The sequence below is a fragment of the Scyliorhinus torazame genome, chromosome 10 (assembly GCF_047496885.1).
Source record: "Scyliorhinus torazame isolate Kashiwa2021f chromosome 10, sScyTor2.1, whole genome shotgun sequence".
Taxonomy (NCBI): Eukaryota; Metazoa; Chordata; class Chondrichthyes; order Carcharhiniformes; family Scyliorhinidae; genus Scyliorhinus; species Scyliorhinus torazame.
Genome location: NC_092716.1, coordinates 66,859,273 through 66,876,862, shown reverse-complemented (window position 1 = coordinate 66,876,862; position 17,590 = coordinate 66,859,273). Strand labels below are relative to the sequence as shown.

General features: G+C 48.9%; 1 protein-coding gene across 1 annotated transcript in view; it reads right to left on the bottom strand.

Moving 5' to 3' along the window:
• The window catches only part of tent4b (terminal nucleotidyltransferase 4B), a 96,542-nt gene that overhangs the window by 24,644 nt on the left and 54,308 nt on the right, over positions 1-17,590 (bottom strand). The window lies entirely within an intron of this gene.

Genomic DNA, 17,590 nt, shown 5'->3' with positions numbered 1-17,590 from the left:
TTGGGGAGTCAAAATGTGAGTTAGCTATGGCAGAATTTTCCATTTTTGATTCACTGCTGTAGCCACAATATTTATGTAGCTTGTCCAGTTCAGTTTCTGGTCAATGGCAATGCTCAGGGTGGGGGATTCAATTAGATAATGCCGTTGCATGCCAAAGGAACAGGGAGGTGGTCGTTGCCTGACCCTGTGGCATGAATGTTACTTGCCACCTATCAGCCCAACCTGGACACAGACTGCCTCAGTTTCTTAGCAGTTGTGAAACCTGTGCAATCATCATTTCTGACCTTGTGACAGAGGGAAGGGCATTGGTGAAGCAACTGAAAATGGCTTGGTCTAAGACACTATTGAGGACCTTCTGCAGTGATGCTCTGAGACTGATATGATTGACCTCCACCAACCACAATCACTTGACTTGAATTTTGCTCGGAGGCCTTGATGCCACACTGTTAAATGCTGCCATGATGTCAAGGAAAATCACTCTCACGTCACCTACATAAAATATACAGCAGAGAAACAACCCATTCAGCCCAAACGTTTAGTGCTAGTACTCATGTTCCATGTGAACTGCCTCCCAAACTATTTCATCCAATTATATGATAACTTTCTATTTCTTTCTCCCTGATGTCTTTATCTAGCTTGTTACGATCCCAGTTGATGTTACAACTCAAGAGCAAGATTCCAGCATGGAACCCTGACTCGAAGACAGTAATTTTTACCTGCTTTTAAAAAAGAAAGCGTAGAGGAACAGAGTCACAGGATCGCTAATTACTTTCAACAAAAAAGAAAATACCCAATGTGGAAAAATTGGATTACAATGCATTACTCCTTAGCTTAACGAATACACACAGATTTAATGATTAAAATGGATCACAGAGTACATCTTAAGATAGTCTCTAACACAAAAATCCCTTTTAAGCACACAAGATGCCAGTCGTCAAATACACACTCCACTATGAACCTAAGTTAGCGCCTGTGGATTTCTCCTCAGAATCCCCCTAGATGATTGTCACACGGGTTTCCAAACTCCACTCCCAAAAATACACTTTAAATCTTCTCTAATGATAGTGCTTTTCCTTGGCAGTTTGCATTCCAAAACCCAGTCCAGGTTTTACAAATGACACTTTCAAACAAAGCTTCCGTTCCACTTTTAACAATGAATCCAGTCGAGGATTTCACGCCAACTCTTTTAGGATTTCTTTGTCTTAGCTGCTGTACAAACTGCTCACAATTGTTTTAACTTTCGGTTCCCAGATAGCATTAAAATGACATCAACTACTTCAAGTCTGCTGTTCCACTTTAAATCTAGTTACTGCGATTTTCTCTTTGAATCAGAACCCGTTGTTTATTCTTGCATGAACAATACCTTGGTCTCTGTTCTCAACTTCCGGTGTCTTAAAACGTTCTTCTGGATTATAACTTGTTCCTTAGGAAACCTGCATCTTTGCAACTCCCTTCTCCTATCCCAGTTTCTCCTGGTAGAGTCAAGTGCTGTACACTTCTCCATGACCTGGTTTCAAGTTAAAACTAAGAACAAAGGAATGTCTTTCCCTCTGGGAAATGGGCCCTGTTGTTAAGCAACGCCCCTTCTATTAATATTTATTCTTCACACCATAGCCCTCTCTAAACACACAAAAAAAAAACAGTTGGAACTTAACTAACCCCCAAACATACAAACATCTTTGTCCACAGGAATCTAACTGTAGGTCACCCTTCCTGGCACAGAGACATTAAATTAATCGCACTTAAAACTATACCTTATTTCTCATGTTTACCAATACAAATAAACATTCCTTAAAAAAAAAACCTTTATTTTCCTAACACTTCTTCTTAAAAACATCTATATCATTTATCTCACCTATTTATTTCAATATTCCATGTGGTATTATATTCACCATTCTCACTGTTCTTTGAATAAATACATTTCTGCTGAACTCCCAATTGGATTATTGACTGTGCCATATTTATAGTCCCTAGTTTTGGTCTCCACACCTACTCACTCAAACAATTTCATAATTTTAAAGATCTCTATGAGGTCACCCCTCGGAGACACAGAAATGTGAACAGGTGGGATCTGCTTCTTTTCTGGAGTTTTCTCCAGCCTGTTCAATATTTTCCGATAACAACTTCACAATTCAGGAATGATCCTTATAGGGCAGTATGGTGGTTAGCGCCAAGGACCCGGGTTCGATCCTAGCCCCGGGTCACTGTCCATATGGAGTTTACACATTCTCCCAGTGTCTGTGTCGGTCTCACCCCCACAACCAAAAAAGATGTACAGGGTAAGTGAATTGGTCATGCTAAATTGCCCCTGAATTGGAAAAATTGAATTGGGTACTAAGATTGTCACTAAGATGATTGATGCAGGTAGGGCAGTAGATGTTGTCTATATGGACTTCAGTAAGGCCTTTGACAAGGTCCCTCATGGTAGACTAGTACAAAAGGTGAAGTCACACGGGATCAGGGGTGAACTGGCAAGGTGGATACAGAACTGGCTAGGCCATAGAAGGCAGAGGGTAGCAATGGAGGGATGCTTTTCTAATTGGAGGGCTGTGACCAGTGGTGTTCCACAGGGATCAGTGCTGGGACCTTTGCTCTTTGTAGTATATATAAATGATTTGGAGGAAAATGTAACTGGTCTGATTAGTAAGTTTGCAGACGACACAAAGGTTGGTGGAATTGCGGATAGCGATGAGGACTGTCTGAGGATACAGCAGGATTTAGATTGTCTGGAGACTTGGGCGGAGAGATGGCAGATGGAGTTTAACCTGGACAAATGTGAGGTAATGCATTTTGGAAGGGCTAATGCAGGTAGGGAATATACAGTGAATGGTAGAACCCTCAAGAGTATTGAAAGTCAAAGAGATCTAGGAGTACAGGTCCACAGATCACTGAAAGGGGCTACACAGGTGGAGAAGGTAGTCAAGAAGGCATACGGCATGCTTGCCTTCATTGGCCGGGGTATTGAGTATAAGAATTGGCAAGTCATGTTGCAGCTGTATAGAACCTTAGTTAGGCCACACTTGGAGTATAGTGTTCAATTCTGGTCGCCACACTACCAGAAGGATGTGGAGGCTTTAGAGAGGGTGCAGAAGAGATTTACCAGAATGTTGCCTGGTATGGAGGGCATAAGCTATGAGGAGCGATTGAATAAACTCGGTTTGTTCTCACTGGAACGAAGGAGGTTGAGGGGCGACCTGATAGAGGTATACAAAATTATGAGGGGCATAGACAGAGTGGATAGTCAGAGGCTTTTCCCCAGGGTAGAGGGGTCAATTACTAGGGGGCATAGGTTTAAGGTGAGAGGGGCAAAGTTTAGAGTAGATGTACGAGGCAAGTTTTTTACGCAGAGGGTAGTGGGTGCCTGGAACTCACTACCGGAGGAGGTAGTGGAGGCAGGGACGATCGGGACATTTAATGGGCATCTTGACAAATATATGAATAGGATGGGAATAGAAGGATACGGACCCAGGAAGTGTAGAAGATTGTAGTTTAGTCGGGCAGTATGGTCGGCACGGGCTTGGAGGGCCGAAGGGCCTGTTCCTGTGCTGTACATTTCTTTGTTCTTTGTTCTTTGTTTGTACTCTAAATTTATTTATAAAAAGGAATCATCCTTCTAAACCTTTAATTGCAACTGCTCCAGTACCTCCATACCCTTTGTACATGATGGCCAGAACTATTTAAAGTACGTCCAGTGTGATCTAACCAAAGTTCTATGAAGTTTAACGTTACTTCTCTGGTTTTCAATTCTATCCCCTTTAGGAATGAAGCCCAGGACAGTTAGCTTTGTTTTTTTAAAATGGCCTCGTTAACTGGTGTTACTACTTTTAGTGATTTCTGTACCGGTGCCCCACGATCCCATGCTTCTCCATTCCGTCTCCTCTCCATTTAGACTCTTATTTTTCCAAAGGGTATTGTCACTCATTCTTCCTACCACTTCACATTTAACTGAAATTATTTTGCCAATTACACATCTATTTTGCAATTTGTCTTCTTGTATTTTTTTTCCCCCGTGGTCGACCTCAGTATCAACTGTAAACCCAACTTGGTGTCATCATCAAACGTTGATATAGAGTCCAAATCAATTTTGTCTGTAATGAACAATGGTCCAACTATCAATCCTTGTGGAAAGCTACATTCCAACTCTTGCTAGTCTGAAATAACCACCCATAACTCTAATCGTCACTTTCTTTTGTATCCAGCTTGCTACTTGCCCTCTGTGGGTCTACTTTGCAGTAACTTTAAAAGGCAAAAGTCTTTTAAAAATCCATAGATAAATAAAACAATAACTGAATTATCCTGGTCTATTCTTTGTTACTTAAAAGGTTAAGTAAGGCTAGTCGACTTCCGGGTGCGACGATGACTAGCTAAGTCGCACGCTTCGGCACCTCCCGTTTCAACGGACTTTTGGGCTCTTATCGGGAGCCCCAACGGAAATTTTCAAAGGCTAAACCCAGTGTGAGGCGACATAGAAAGGAGTCCCCCCGGGTGTGGATGAAAAGTGATAGTAGTGGCCAGATTGTGGAGGATCCTCAGGAGCAGTGGCAGAGAAGGGAAGGGAGAAGCAAGATGGCGGCTGAGGGAGCCCAGTTGGTATGGGGCCTGGAACAGCAGGAGTTCCTCCGGCGATGTGTGGAGGAGCTCAAGAAGGAGGTGCTGGCGCCGATGGAGGGGCTTAAGGAGACGCAAAAGACCCAAGAGATGGAGCTCCATGGAGTGAAGGCAAAGGCTGCCGAAAATGAGGACGAGATACAGGGCTTGGTGGTGAAGACGGAGATGCACGAGGCGCTACACAAGAGGTGTATGGAGAGATTGGAAGCCCTGGAAAATAGCTCGAGGAGGAAGAACTTAAGGATTTTGGGTCTTCCCGAAGGGGCAGAGGGAGCGGACGTTGGGGCGCACGTGAGCGTGATGCTCCATACCTTAATGGGAGCTGAGGCCCCGACGGGCCCCCTGGAAGTGGAGGGAGCGTATCGGGTCCTCGTGAGAAGACCAAAGGCAGGGGAAACACCGCGAGCAATAGTGGTGAGATTCAACCGCTACAAGGACAGGGAGATGGTCCTGAGATGGGCTAAGACGACACAGAGCAGCAGATGGGAGAACTCGGTGATCCGCGTCTACCAAGATTAGAGTGCGGAGGTGGCGAGAAGGAGGGTGAGTTTCAATCGGGCCAGGCGGTGCTCCACAGGAAGAAAGTGAAATTCGGAATGTTGCAGCCGTCAAGACTGTGCGTTACACACCAGGGCAAACACCACTACTTCGAGATGGCAGAGGAGGCGTGGACATTCATTCAAGAGGAGAAGTTGGACTAGATTTAGGAAAGGATGCTTGGAATGAAGTAGCGAGGTGGTGGCAAGAAATTGTAAATCAGATGGGGGAATTTTTCCCCTCGAAGGAGGGGGACACGAAGAAATGTGGGCGCCGGTGGGGAAGGAGATGGGGAAGGAGAGAGGGAGCTGCGCCATTCGGGGCGGGGCCGAGGGGGAAGCGCGGGCTCTGTTCCCGCAATATGGAAATTGTGGCAGGAAAAGGGGACGTCGGAACGAGGAGGCCTCACACGCAGGGAGGCTAAGGATAAACGGGGGAAGCAGAGGTCAGCCAGAGTTTGCTGACTCCGGGAAGCAATATGGGGAGTGCAATCAAGCTAGAGTGGGATCTAGCGCGGGGGGGGGGGGGGGATTAACTGGGTTGCTGCTGCTAAGGGGAAGGGGGAGCTGTTACGGGATGGGATATGGGATGGTCGGGACGGGAGGGTGCTGTCTGGGGGACAAGCGGTTGCGTGGGAACCGGGTGAGGAGCTGATTTAAAAAAAGGGGATGGCTAGTCGACGAGGGGGGGGGGGGGGTGAAGAGCCCCCCAACCCGGTTGATCACGTGGAACGTGAGAGGGTTGATCGGGCCGATTAAGAGGGCAAGGGTATTTGCGCACCTAAAGAAGCTAAAGGCAGACGTGGTTATGCTTCAGGAGACGCACCTGAAACTGGCAGATCAGGTCAGATTAAGAAAAGGATGGGTGGGACAGGTATTCCACTCGGGCTTGGATGCGAAAAATAGAGGGGTGGCAATATTGGTGGGGAAACGGGTATCGTTTGAGGCGAAGACCATAGTGGCGTACAGTGGGGATAGGTACGTGATGGTGAGTGGCCGATTGCAAGGTGAAGCGGTGGTGCTGGTGAACGTATATGCCCCGAACTGGGATGATGCGAACTTTATGAAGTGTATGTTGGGGCGCATCCCGGTCCTGGAGATGGGAAAGTTGGTAATGGGGGGGGGGGGCCACATTGGGTAGATCTGGAACTAGGTGAGGAAAAGGAGCAACGCCCACTTTGGAGATTGGACATGGGACTGTTGGCGGACGAGGGGGTATGTGGAAGGGTGAGGGGATGTATTGAAAGATACCTGGAGGTCAATGATGACGGAGAGGTCCAGGTGGGAGTGGTCTGGGAGGCGCTGAAAGCGGTGGTGAGAGGGGAGCTGATCTCCATAAGGGCCCATAAGGGAAAACAAGAGGGTAAAGAAAGGGAGAGACTGATTGGGGAAATTCTGAGGGTGGATAGGCAATATGCGGAGGCTCCGGACGAAGGGCTACACAGGTAAAGACAGAGACTACACACGGACTTTGACTTGTTGACCACGGGTAAGGCAGAGACGTAGTGGAGGAAGGCACAGGGAGTACAGTATGAATACGGAGAGAAGGCGAGCCGACTGCTGGCGCAACAACTTAGGAAGAGGGGGGCGGCGAGAGAGATCGGAGGAGTTAGAGACGAGGAGGGAAGGATGGAACAGAGAGCGGAGAGGGTGAACGGGTATTTAAGGTATTCTACGAGAGGCTGTATAAGGCCCAACCCCCGTAAGGGAAAGAGGGAATGATGCATTTCCTAGACCAGTTGAAGTTCCCGAAGGTTGAGGAGAGGGAGAGGACAGGACTGGGAGCGCAGATTGAGGTAGAGGAGGTGGTAAAAGGAATCGGGAACATGCAGGCAGGGAAGGCCCCAGGACCAGATGGGTTCCCGGTGGAATTCTATAGGAAATATGTGGACCTGCTGGCCCCACTCCTGACGAGAACCTTCAATGAGGCTAAGGAAAGGGGGACACTACCCCCGACGATGTCGGAGGCGACGATATCGCTGATCCTGAAAAGAGACAAAGACCCGCTGCAGTGCGGGTCATACAGGCCCATCTCCCTCCTGAACGTAGATGTCAAGTTATTGGCCAAAGTGATGGCGCCAAGGATAGAGGACTGTGTCCCTGGGGTGGTGCATGGTGACCAAACAGGATTTGTTAAAGGGAGGCAATTGAATACCAATATACGGAGGTTGTTGGGGGTGATGACGGTGCCCCCACCGGAGGGGGAGGCGGAGATAGTGGTGGCTATGGATGCAGAGAAGGCATTTGATAGAGTGGAGTGGGACTACTTGTGGGAGGTACTGAAGAGATTTGGATTTGGAGAGGGGTTCATTAGATGGGTTCGGCTCCTATACGGGGCCCCGGTGGCAAATGTGATTACGAACAGGCAACGATCCGACTACATCCGACTATATAGGGGCACAAGACAGGGGTGCCCCCTGTCCCCGTTACTGTTTGCGTTGGCAATTGAGCCATTGGCCATAGCGCTGAGGGGCTCTAGGAAGTGGAGAGGGGTACTTAGAGGAGGAGAAGAACATCAGGTGTCATTATACGCGGATGATCTGCTGTTATATGTCGTGGACCCAGTGGAAGGGATACCTGAGATAATGCAGACACTCAGGGAGTTTGGAGAGTTTTCGGGATACAAACTGAATATGGGGAAGAGTGAACTGTTTGTGATGCACCCCGGGGAACAGGGCAGGGGAATAGACGAGCTGCCGCTGAGGAGGGTAACAAGAGATTTCCGGTATTTAGGGATCCAGGTGGCCAGGGACTGGGGAACCTTGCATAAGCTTAACTTGACACGACTGGTAGTGCAGATGGAGGAGGACTTTAAGAGGTGGGATATGGTGCCCCTGTCATTGGCGGGCAGGGTGCAGGCGGTTAAAATAGTGGCCCTCCCGAGGTTTCTTTTTGTGTTTCAGTGCCTCCCCATACTGATTACAAAGACCTTTTTTAAGAAGGTGGACAGGAGCATCATGAGCTTTGTGTGGGCCGGAAAGACCCCAAGGGTAAAGAGGGGGTTCCTGCAGCGCAGTAGAGATAGAGGGGGATTGGCACTACTGAGTCTGAGTGATTATTATTGTGCCGCTAATGTGTCTATGATATGTAAGTGGATGAGGGAAGGAGCGGCGTGGAAAAGGCTGGAGATGGCATCCTGTAGGGGAACTAGCTTAAAAGCACTGGCAACGGCGCCGCTGCCGTTCTCCCCGAAAAGGTACACCACAAACCCAGTGGTGGTGGCGACTCTGAAGATTTGGGGGCAGTGGAGACGACATAGGGGAGTGACGGGGGCCTCAGAGTGGTCCCCGATAAGGAACAACCACAGGTTCGTCCCAGGAAGGATAGACGGGGGATTTCAATCTTGGCAGCGAGCAGGAATTGCACAACTGAAGGACTTGTTCTTGGACGGGACGTTCGCGAGTCTGGGAGCACTGACAGAAAAATACGGGTTGCCACCTGGGAATGCATTTTGTTATATGCAAGTGAGGGCATTTGTGAGGCAACAGGTGAGGGAATTTCCGCAGCTCCCAGCGCAAGGGATCCAGGACAGAGTGATTTCGGGGGCATGGGTGGATGATGGTAAGGTGTCCGATATATACAGGGAAATGAGAGACGAGGGGGAGACGATGATAGAGGAACTGAAAGGAAAATGGGAGGAGGAGCTGGGGGAAGAGATTGAGGAAGGGCTGTGGACAGATGCCCCAAGTAGGGTAAATTCCTCGTCCTCGTGTGCCAGGCTCAGCCTGATCCAATTCAAGGTACTACACAGGGCGCATATGACGGGAGCAAGATTGAGCAGGTTCTTTGGGGTGGAGGATAGGTGCGGGAGGTGCGCGGGAAGCCCTGCGAACCACACCCACATGTTTTGGTCATGTCCGGTATTGCACGGGTTCTGGGTGGGTGTGGCAAAAGTGATTTCAAAGGTGGTGGGGGTCCAGGTCGAACCAAACTGGAGGTTGGCTATATTCGGGGTTGCAGACGAGCCGGGAGTGCAGGAGGCGAGAGAGGCCGATGTTTTGGCCTTTGCGTCCCTAGTAGCCCGGCGAAGGATTCTACTTATGTGGAAAGAAGCTAAACCCCCGGGCTTGGAGGCCTGGATAAACGATATGGCAGGGTTTATAAAATTGTTAATATATTATTTTTAAAAACGATCAATGTACATACTGTTACAAAGTTGTAAAAATGGAAAATTCTTGGTTGATCGAAAAACTTTAATAAAATATATATATTTTTTAAAAGTAAGGCTAGTCAAACATGACCCTCTCTTTTGAAATATGTGCTGATTATTGCATGCTATGTTATTAGATATTTTTTCACATATTTAGCAGGAATACAATAATTAAGGTTGGTAACTGAAATTTAAACCATGTAGATTTTCCTTTTTTTGTGCAACAAGTGAAAAAATACTTTTTCAAGATAAGAGTGGTTCGGGTCTAGAATGCACTCACTGGAAGTGTGGAGGAGGCAGGTTCAATCGAGGCATTGAAGAGGACATTTATTACTTGAATAGAAACAATGTGCTAGGGTAAGGGGAAAAGGCATTAGGTAATGATGCTCATTTGGAGAGCTAGTGCAGACACGATGGACCAAATACCCTCCTCCTGTACCATAACAATTCTGTGATTCTGCAAGTAAGAAGGGGTAAACCAAAAAATTATAGATCCATCAGAAGTAAGCTTTTATGGGTCATAATGCCTGTACGTTTATCAGAAAGCTTTTAACAAAAGTGCAAGTTACAAAGTGTTCCACAGGTTCACCACCCTCTGGCTGAAAAAATTCCTCCTCATCTCTGTTTTAAAGGATCGTCCGTTTAGTCTGAGATTGTGTCCTCTGCCTCGCCACGGCAGCACTCCCATCCCCACCCAAAAAACACGCCAGCAGCCCGGTGGTGATAGCCACCCTCCAATCCTGGAACCAACTACGGCAGCAATTTGGCATGACCAAAACGTCGGACAAAGCTCCCATCTGCAACAACCACAGGTTCACACCAGCGCTGACTGACGCCACCTTCAAAAGGTGGGGACAGGACGGAGGGACACTGACAGTCAGGGACCTATACACGGGCGGCAGGATTGCAACACTGGACGAACTGACAGAGAAATTCCAGCTAGCCAGGGGTAACGAGCTAAGGTATCAAGCAACTCAAAAACTTCCCACGAAAGGAGGCAAGTATGTACCCAAAACCACCATGACAGACATTACTCGAAGAGTTACTGGACGCAAGCATACTAGATAAAGGAAACTGTAGCGACATGTATGACCGACTGGTAGAAAGGGCCGTCACCGTACTGGACTCAACAAGAAATGGGAGGACGACCTGGGGATTGAAATAGGGTGGGGACTCTGGAGCGAAGCACTGCACAGGGTCAACACCACCTCCACGTGCGCAAGGCTCAGCCTGACGCAACTAAAAGTGGTACATAGAGTCCACTTAACAAGAACCCTTATGAGTAGGTTCTTCCCGGAGGTGGAGGACAGATGTGAAAGGTGCCAACGAGGCTCGGCCAACCACACCCACATGTTCTGGTCTTGCCCCAGACTTACAGGGTACTGGACAGCCTTCTTCGAGGCAATGTCCAAAGTGGTGGGGATGAGGTTGGAGCCATGCCCGAAAATGGCGGTCTTCGGGGTTTCAGACCAGCCAGATCTATTCTTGGGGAGGAGGGCGGACGCCCTTGCCTTTGCCTCCCCTGATCGTCCGCCGTAGAATCCTGTTCAGCTGGCGGTCAGCAGCACCACCCAAAGCTGCAGACTGTCTGTCCAACCTCTCGGAATCTCTCCAAATGGAGAAAATCAAATTCGCCATCCGAGGGTCAGACGACGGCTTCCACAGAACGTGGGAGCCATTCACCGGGACCTGTTTGTGGCCAACGAACAAGCAGAAGACTAGCCAGCTAGCCAAGAATCAGGGGAAAGTAGCCAAAGCATGAGAGGGATAGATAGACCGGGAAGGGGGGGGGGGGGGGGGGGCAGCTAAACCGAAGAGGAAAGAAAAGCGAACAACAGGAGGAGGAGCGGGGGGGGGGGGGGGGGGGGGGGGAGTACAAGAGAGGAGAACCAGGAGGTGTGTGTGTGTGTGTGTGGAGGAGGGGGGGGGGGGGGGGGAATGACAGCCAGAAGGAGGGCACGGGATACGATAACAAACTTGGCATCTACAAGAACAGAGAACAAGGAGAATACAGGCGAAAGACGGGAGGAACGGCTGAAGCGGAGGTGAGCACGAGACGACAACGGCAGCAAGATCCATCCGGGAGAAGCAAGTGACAACACCAACACCAAACCCATTTGAGTATTGCCCACTGTAATCGTTTCTCTGGCACCCAAATGTACATCTACCTCCCAGTCTCCACCACTGCCCACTCCCCCAACCCCCTCCCTCCCTACAAACTGTTGCCTACTTATGTGTTGTAAATAATTTTGCCAGTTGTACAGAGTTGCTGCTGTTGAGCTGGTGCACAATACCCTACCAGTTATTCTATTTTATTTTTTATTTTTTTTATTATTACTTTTTTTTTGTTGGTATGTTTGAGTGTGCCCTATATATATATATATATATATATTTCTTATTCTGTGTACATAACGGTAAATATACTTTGTTCAAAAACCCAATAAAAAACATTTATAAAGAAAAAAAGAGATTGTGTCCTCTGGTTCTAGTTTTTCCTACAAGTGGAAACATCCTCTCCACCTCCACTCTATCCAGGCCTTGCAGTATCCTGCAAGTTTCAATACGATCCCCCCTCTAAAATAGATATATTTTTATTAATTAATGGGCGTCGCTGGCTGGACCAACAATTATTGCCCATCCCTTGAACTAAGTGACTTGCGAGGCCATTTCAGAGAACATTTAAGAGTCAACCACATAGTTATGGATCTGGAGTCACATGTAGGCCAAACCAGGTAAGCATGGCAGATTTCCTTTCCCAAAAGGCATTAGTTTTTCCAATAATCGACAATGGTATCATTGTCATCATTAGGTGTGCATCATAATATAAGTGGGAGCAATCATGCTAGAAAGAGATCTAGCGGGGAAGGGGGGGGGGGGGGGGGGGGGGGGGAGGGAGGGGGGGGACACAACTGGGTTGCTGCTGCGGAAATCCAAAAGGAAATGGCTAAAGAGTGGATGGACGGGGATGGTATGCGACGCTGGGGGAGCGCGGAGGCGGGATATGGGACTGTCCTAGAGAAGGTAATGGCTAGTCGACACGGGAGGGGGGCAGGTAGCCCCCTAGGTGAGGCTGATCACGTGGAACGTGAGAGGCCTGAACGGACCGATAAAAAGGGCCCGAGTGCTCGCGCATTTGAAAGGACTAAGGGCAGACGTGGTTATGCTCCAAGAGACGCACCTAAAGGTGGCGGACCAAGTTAGGCTAAGGAAAGGATGGGTGGGACAGGTGTTCCACTCAGGACTGGACGGAAAGAATAGAGGGGTGGCCATTTTGGTGGGGAAACGGGTAGCATTTGAAGCAAAGAACATCGTAGCAGATAGCGGAGGTAGATATGTAATGGTGAGTGGCAGGCTGGAGGGAATGGAGGTCGTGTTGGTTAATGTGTATGCCCCAAACTGGGACGATGCGGGATTTATGAGACGGATGCTGGGGCGTATACCGGACCTGGAGGTAGGAAACTTGATTTTAGGAGGGGACTTTAATACGGTGCTGGACCCGGGGCTAGATAGATCCAGCTCAAGGACCGGAAGAAGGCCGGCAGCGGCCAAGGTACTTAAGGGGTTCATGGACCAAATGGGGGGAGTGGATCCATGGCGATTTCTTAGACCTAGGGCTAGGGAGTTTTCCTTCTTCTCCCATGTCCATAAAGTGTACTCCCGGATAGATTTTTTTGTTTTGGGAAGGTCGTTGATCTCTAGGGTGGAAGAAGCTGAGTACTCAGCCATAGCGGTTTCGGATCATGCCCCACATTGGGTGGACCTGGAATTAGGAGAGGAAAGGGAGCAGAGAACACTCTGGCGATTAGATGTGGGACTGATGGCAGATGAGGGTGTGTGTGCAAGAGTGCGGGGGTGTATTGAGAGATACCTGGAGGTCAATGACGACGGCGAGGTCCCTGTGGGAGTGGTATGGGAAGCAATAAAAGCGGTGGTCAGAGGAGAGCTGATTTCCATTGGGGCCCACAAAAGGAAAACAGAGGCCAAGGAAAGGGAAAGATTACTGGGGAGATTTTAAGGGTGGATAGGGAATTTGCAGAGACCCCGGAGGAGGAATTGTACAGGGAGAGGAGACGACTCCAGACGGAATTTGACCTTCTGACCACCAGAAAGGCGGAGGTACTGTGGAGGAAGGCACAGGGGAGGAGGTATGAATATGGGGAAAAGGCTAGTCGCCTGTTGGCTCATCAATTGCGAAAGAGGGCAGCAGCGAGGGAGATAGGAGGAATTAGAGACGAAAGGGGAGACACGGTGCGAAGGGCAGGAAAGATAAATGAGGTGTTCAAGACCTTCTATGAGGAACTGTATAGGTCTCAACCCCCAGAGGGAGAGGAGGGGATGCGGCAGTTCCTGGACCAATTGAGGTTCCCGAAAGTGGAGGAGCGGGGGGTGGTAGGCCTGGGGACACCGATTGGGGTGGACGAGGTTATTAAGGGACTGGGAAGCATGCAAGCAGGGAAGGCCCCAGGACCAGACGGGTTCCCGGTGAAGTATTACAGAAAATATGTGGACTTGTTGGCCCCGTTGATGGTGAGGACGTTCAATGAGGCCAGGAAAGGGGGGACTCTACCCCCGACAATGTCGGAGGCGACGATATCGTTAATTTTGAAGAGGGATAAAGATCCGTTGCAGTGCGGGTCCTATAGACCCATTTCATTATTGAACGTGGACGCCAAATTGTTGGCAAAGGTACTGGCATCGAGGATAGAGGACTGTGTCCCGGGGGTGGTGCACGAAGACCAGACAGGGTTCGTAAAAGGGAGACAACTGAATGTTAACATGCGACGACTATTAGGGGTGATAATGATGCCCCCAGTGGAGGGGGAGGCAGAGATAGTGGCGGCAATGGACGCAGAGAAGGCATTTGATAGGGTGGAGTGGGAGGATTTATGGGAAGTGTTAAGGAGGTTTGGGTTTGAGAACGGGTTTATTAGCTGGGTTAGACTTCTTTATGGGGCTCCAACGGCAAGCGTAGTTACAGGTCGACATAGATCGGAGTATTTCCGACTATATAGGGGAACAAGACAGGGATGCCCGCTGTCTCCATTGTTGTTCGCGTTGGCAATTGAACCTCTGGCCATGGCGTTGAGAGACTCCAGGAAATGGGGAGGGGTGATTAGAGGGGGAGAAGAACACCGAGTCTTGTTATTCGCGGATGACCTATTGTTATACGTGTCGGACCCAGCGGGGGGGATGATAGAGGTTATGCAAATTTTGAGGGGGTTCGGGGATTTCTCGGGGTATAGGCTAAACATGGGGAAGAGTGAATTATTTGTGATACATCCAGGGGACCAGAGTAGAGAGATAGAAGGCTTGCCTCTAAGGAAAGTGGAAAGAAACTTCCGATACCTGGGGATTCAGATCGCTAGGAGCTGGGGAACCTTGCACAGACTTAATCTGACACGGTTGGTAGAACAAATGGAGGAGGACTTCAAGAGGTGGGACATGCAGCCTCTATCACTGGCGGGCAGGGTGCAAGCAATTAAGATGATGGTCCTCCCGAGGTTCTTATTTGTATTTCAATGTCTCCCTATACTAATCACCAAGACCTTTTTTAATAAAATAGACAGGAGCATCACGAGCTTCGTGTGGGCAGGGAAAGTTCCGAGAGTAAGGAGGGGGTTCCTTCAGCGTAGTAGGGACAGAGGAGGATTGGCACTACCAAACTTGGGCGATTACTATTGGGCCGCCAATGTGGCAACGATACGTAAATGGATGATGGAGGGTGAGGGAGCGGCGTGGAAAAGACTGGAGAGACAGTCCTGTAAAGGGACGAGTTTAGAGGCGCTGGTGACGGCGCCGCTACCGATCTCACCTAAAAAGTTTACCACGAACCCGGTGGTGGCGGCAACATTGAATATCTGGGGACAGTGGAGGCGACAGAGAGGGGCGCAGGGAGCCCTGGTGGGGTCCCCAATCAGGAATAACCATAGGTTCGCCCCAGGAAGAATGGATGGAGGATTTCAGAGCTGGTACCAGTTGGGAATTAGGAGGGTGGGAGATTTATTTATAGATGGGACTTTTGCGAGCTTGGGAGTATTGGAGGAAAAGTATAAGTTGCCCCGGGGAAATTTCTTGAGATATATGCAGATGAGGGCGTTTACTAGACAACAGGTGAGGGAATGTCCGTTGCTCCCGACACAGGGGACGCAGGACAGGGTGCTTTCAGGGGTGTGGGTCGGAGAGGGCAAGGTGGCAGGGATTTACCGAGAGATGAGGGAAGAGGGGGAGGAGTCGGTGGGCGAACTAAAAGGAAAGTGGGAAGAACAACTAGGGGAGGAGATAGAGGAGGGTATGTGGGCTGATGCCCTAAGCAGGGTAAATTCCTCTTCCTCATGCGCCAGGCTTAGCCTGATTCAATTTAAGGTGCTACATAGAGCACACATAACGGGAGCAAGATTGAGCAGGTTCTTTGGAGTGGAGGACAAATGTGGGAGGTGTGGCGGGAGCCCGACAAACCACGCACATATGTTTTGGGCGTGCCCGGCACTGGAAGGGTATTGGAAGGGAGTGACGGGAGTGATTTCGCGGGTGGTGAAGGCCCGGGTCAAACCAGGCTGGGGGTTAGCTCTATTTGGAGTTGCGGAAGAGCCAGGAGTGCAGGAGGCGAAAGAGGCCGACGTTGTGGCCTTTGCGTCCTTAGTAGCCGGGCGCAGGATCCTACTCATGTGGAAGGAGGCGAAACCCCCCGGACTGGAGGCCTGGGTAAATGATATGGCGGGGTTCATTAAACTGGAGCAGATAAAGTTTGCCCTGAGAGGATCGGCTCAAGGGTTCACCAGGCGGTGGCAGCCATTTCTCGACTACCTAGGGGAACATTAGAGGGAAGACAGATGACCAGCAGCAGCAACCCAGGGGGAAGGGAGGGGAGGGAGGGGGGAGGGTTAGTTTAGTTTAGGTCAAAGATAAAGGGGTTTTGTTACTTGTGTATTATTAAAAATTTCTGTATTGTTATTGTTGCGTTTGCTTTGTAAGAGGGGAAAAATTGTTGTTTGGGAAAAAAATTTCAATAAAACATATTAAAAAAAAAATAATAATAATATAAGTGGGATTGGGATGAACTGGTACACTTGGGAAGAGACCTGGGAATGACAGTTAACCAGAGCAATACAGTCAAGCCAAAAAGCAAATAGAAATTCCTGATTCATTTGGAATCGTGTGTTCAACTCTGGTTACTACACCATAGAAAATATACGTGCATGAGGTTTTTTTTTTAAAAAGGGTCAGCAGAGACTGACCCCAAATATAGATGCAGTGGTGTTGAAACCTTTTCCCACTGTGACCCCATTTTCAGAAGTCTTACAACACTAGGTTAAAGTCCAACAGGTTTGTTTCGAATCACTAACTTTCGGAGCACACTCCTTCCTCAGGTGAATGAAGAGATGGGTTCCAGAAACACATATTTAGACAAAGTCAATGATGCAAGACGATACTTTGAATGCGAGTCTTTGCAGGTAATTACGTCTTTACAGGTCCAGGCGGAGCGACTGGAGAGGGATAATCACAGGTCTTCACCTTCGACAAGTTCTTCATTCAGACACACGGAACAGCCACGGGGACCAAATTCACACCTCCATACGCCAACATCTTCATGCACAGGTTTGAACAAGACCTCCTCACCGCAAAGGACCTTCAACCGATGTTATACACCAGATACATCAATAACATTTTTTTCCTTTGGACCCACGGTGAAGAATCACTGAAACAACTACTCAATGACATCAATAAGTTCCATCCCACCATCAGACTCACCATGGACTATGCTCCAGAATCGGTTGCATTCTTGGACATACTCATCTCCATCCCATCAAGGACTGTCACCTCAGCACTTCGCTTTACCGCAAGCCCACAGATAACCTCACGATGCTCCACTTCTCCAGCTTCCACCTTAACCACATTAAATAAGCCATCCCCTATGGACAAGCCCTCCGTATACACAGGATCTGCTCAGGCGAGGAGGAATGTAACAGACATCTACAGATGTTGAAAGATGCCCTCACACGAACAGGATATGGCGCTCCACGCATCGATCGACTGTTCCAATGCGCCACAACAAAAGACCGCACCGACCTCCTCAGAAGACAAACACAAGACACAACCGACAGAGTACCCTTCGTCGTCCAGTACTTCCCTGTAGCGGAGAAACTCTTCTTCGCAGCCTTCAACACGTCATCGATGAAGACGGACATCTTGCCAAGGCCAACCCCACACCCCCACTACTTGCCTTCAAACAACCGCGCAACCTCAAACAGACCATTGTTTGCAGCAAACTACACAGCCTTCAGGAGAACCGCTACCA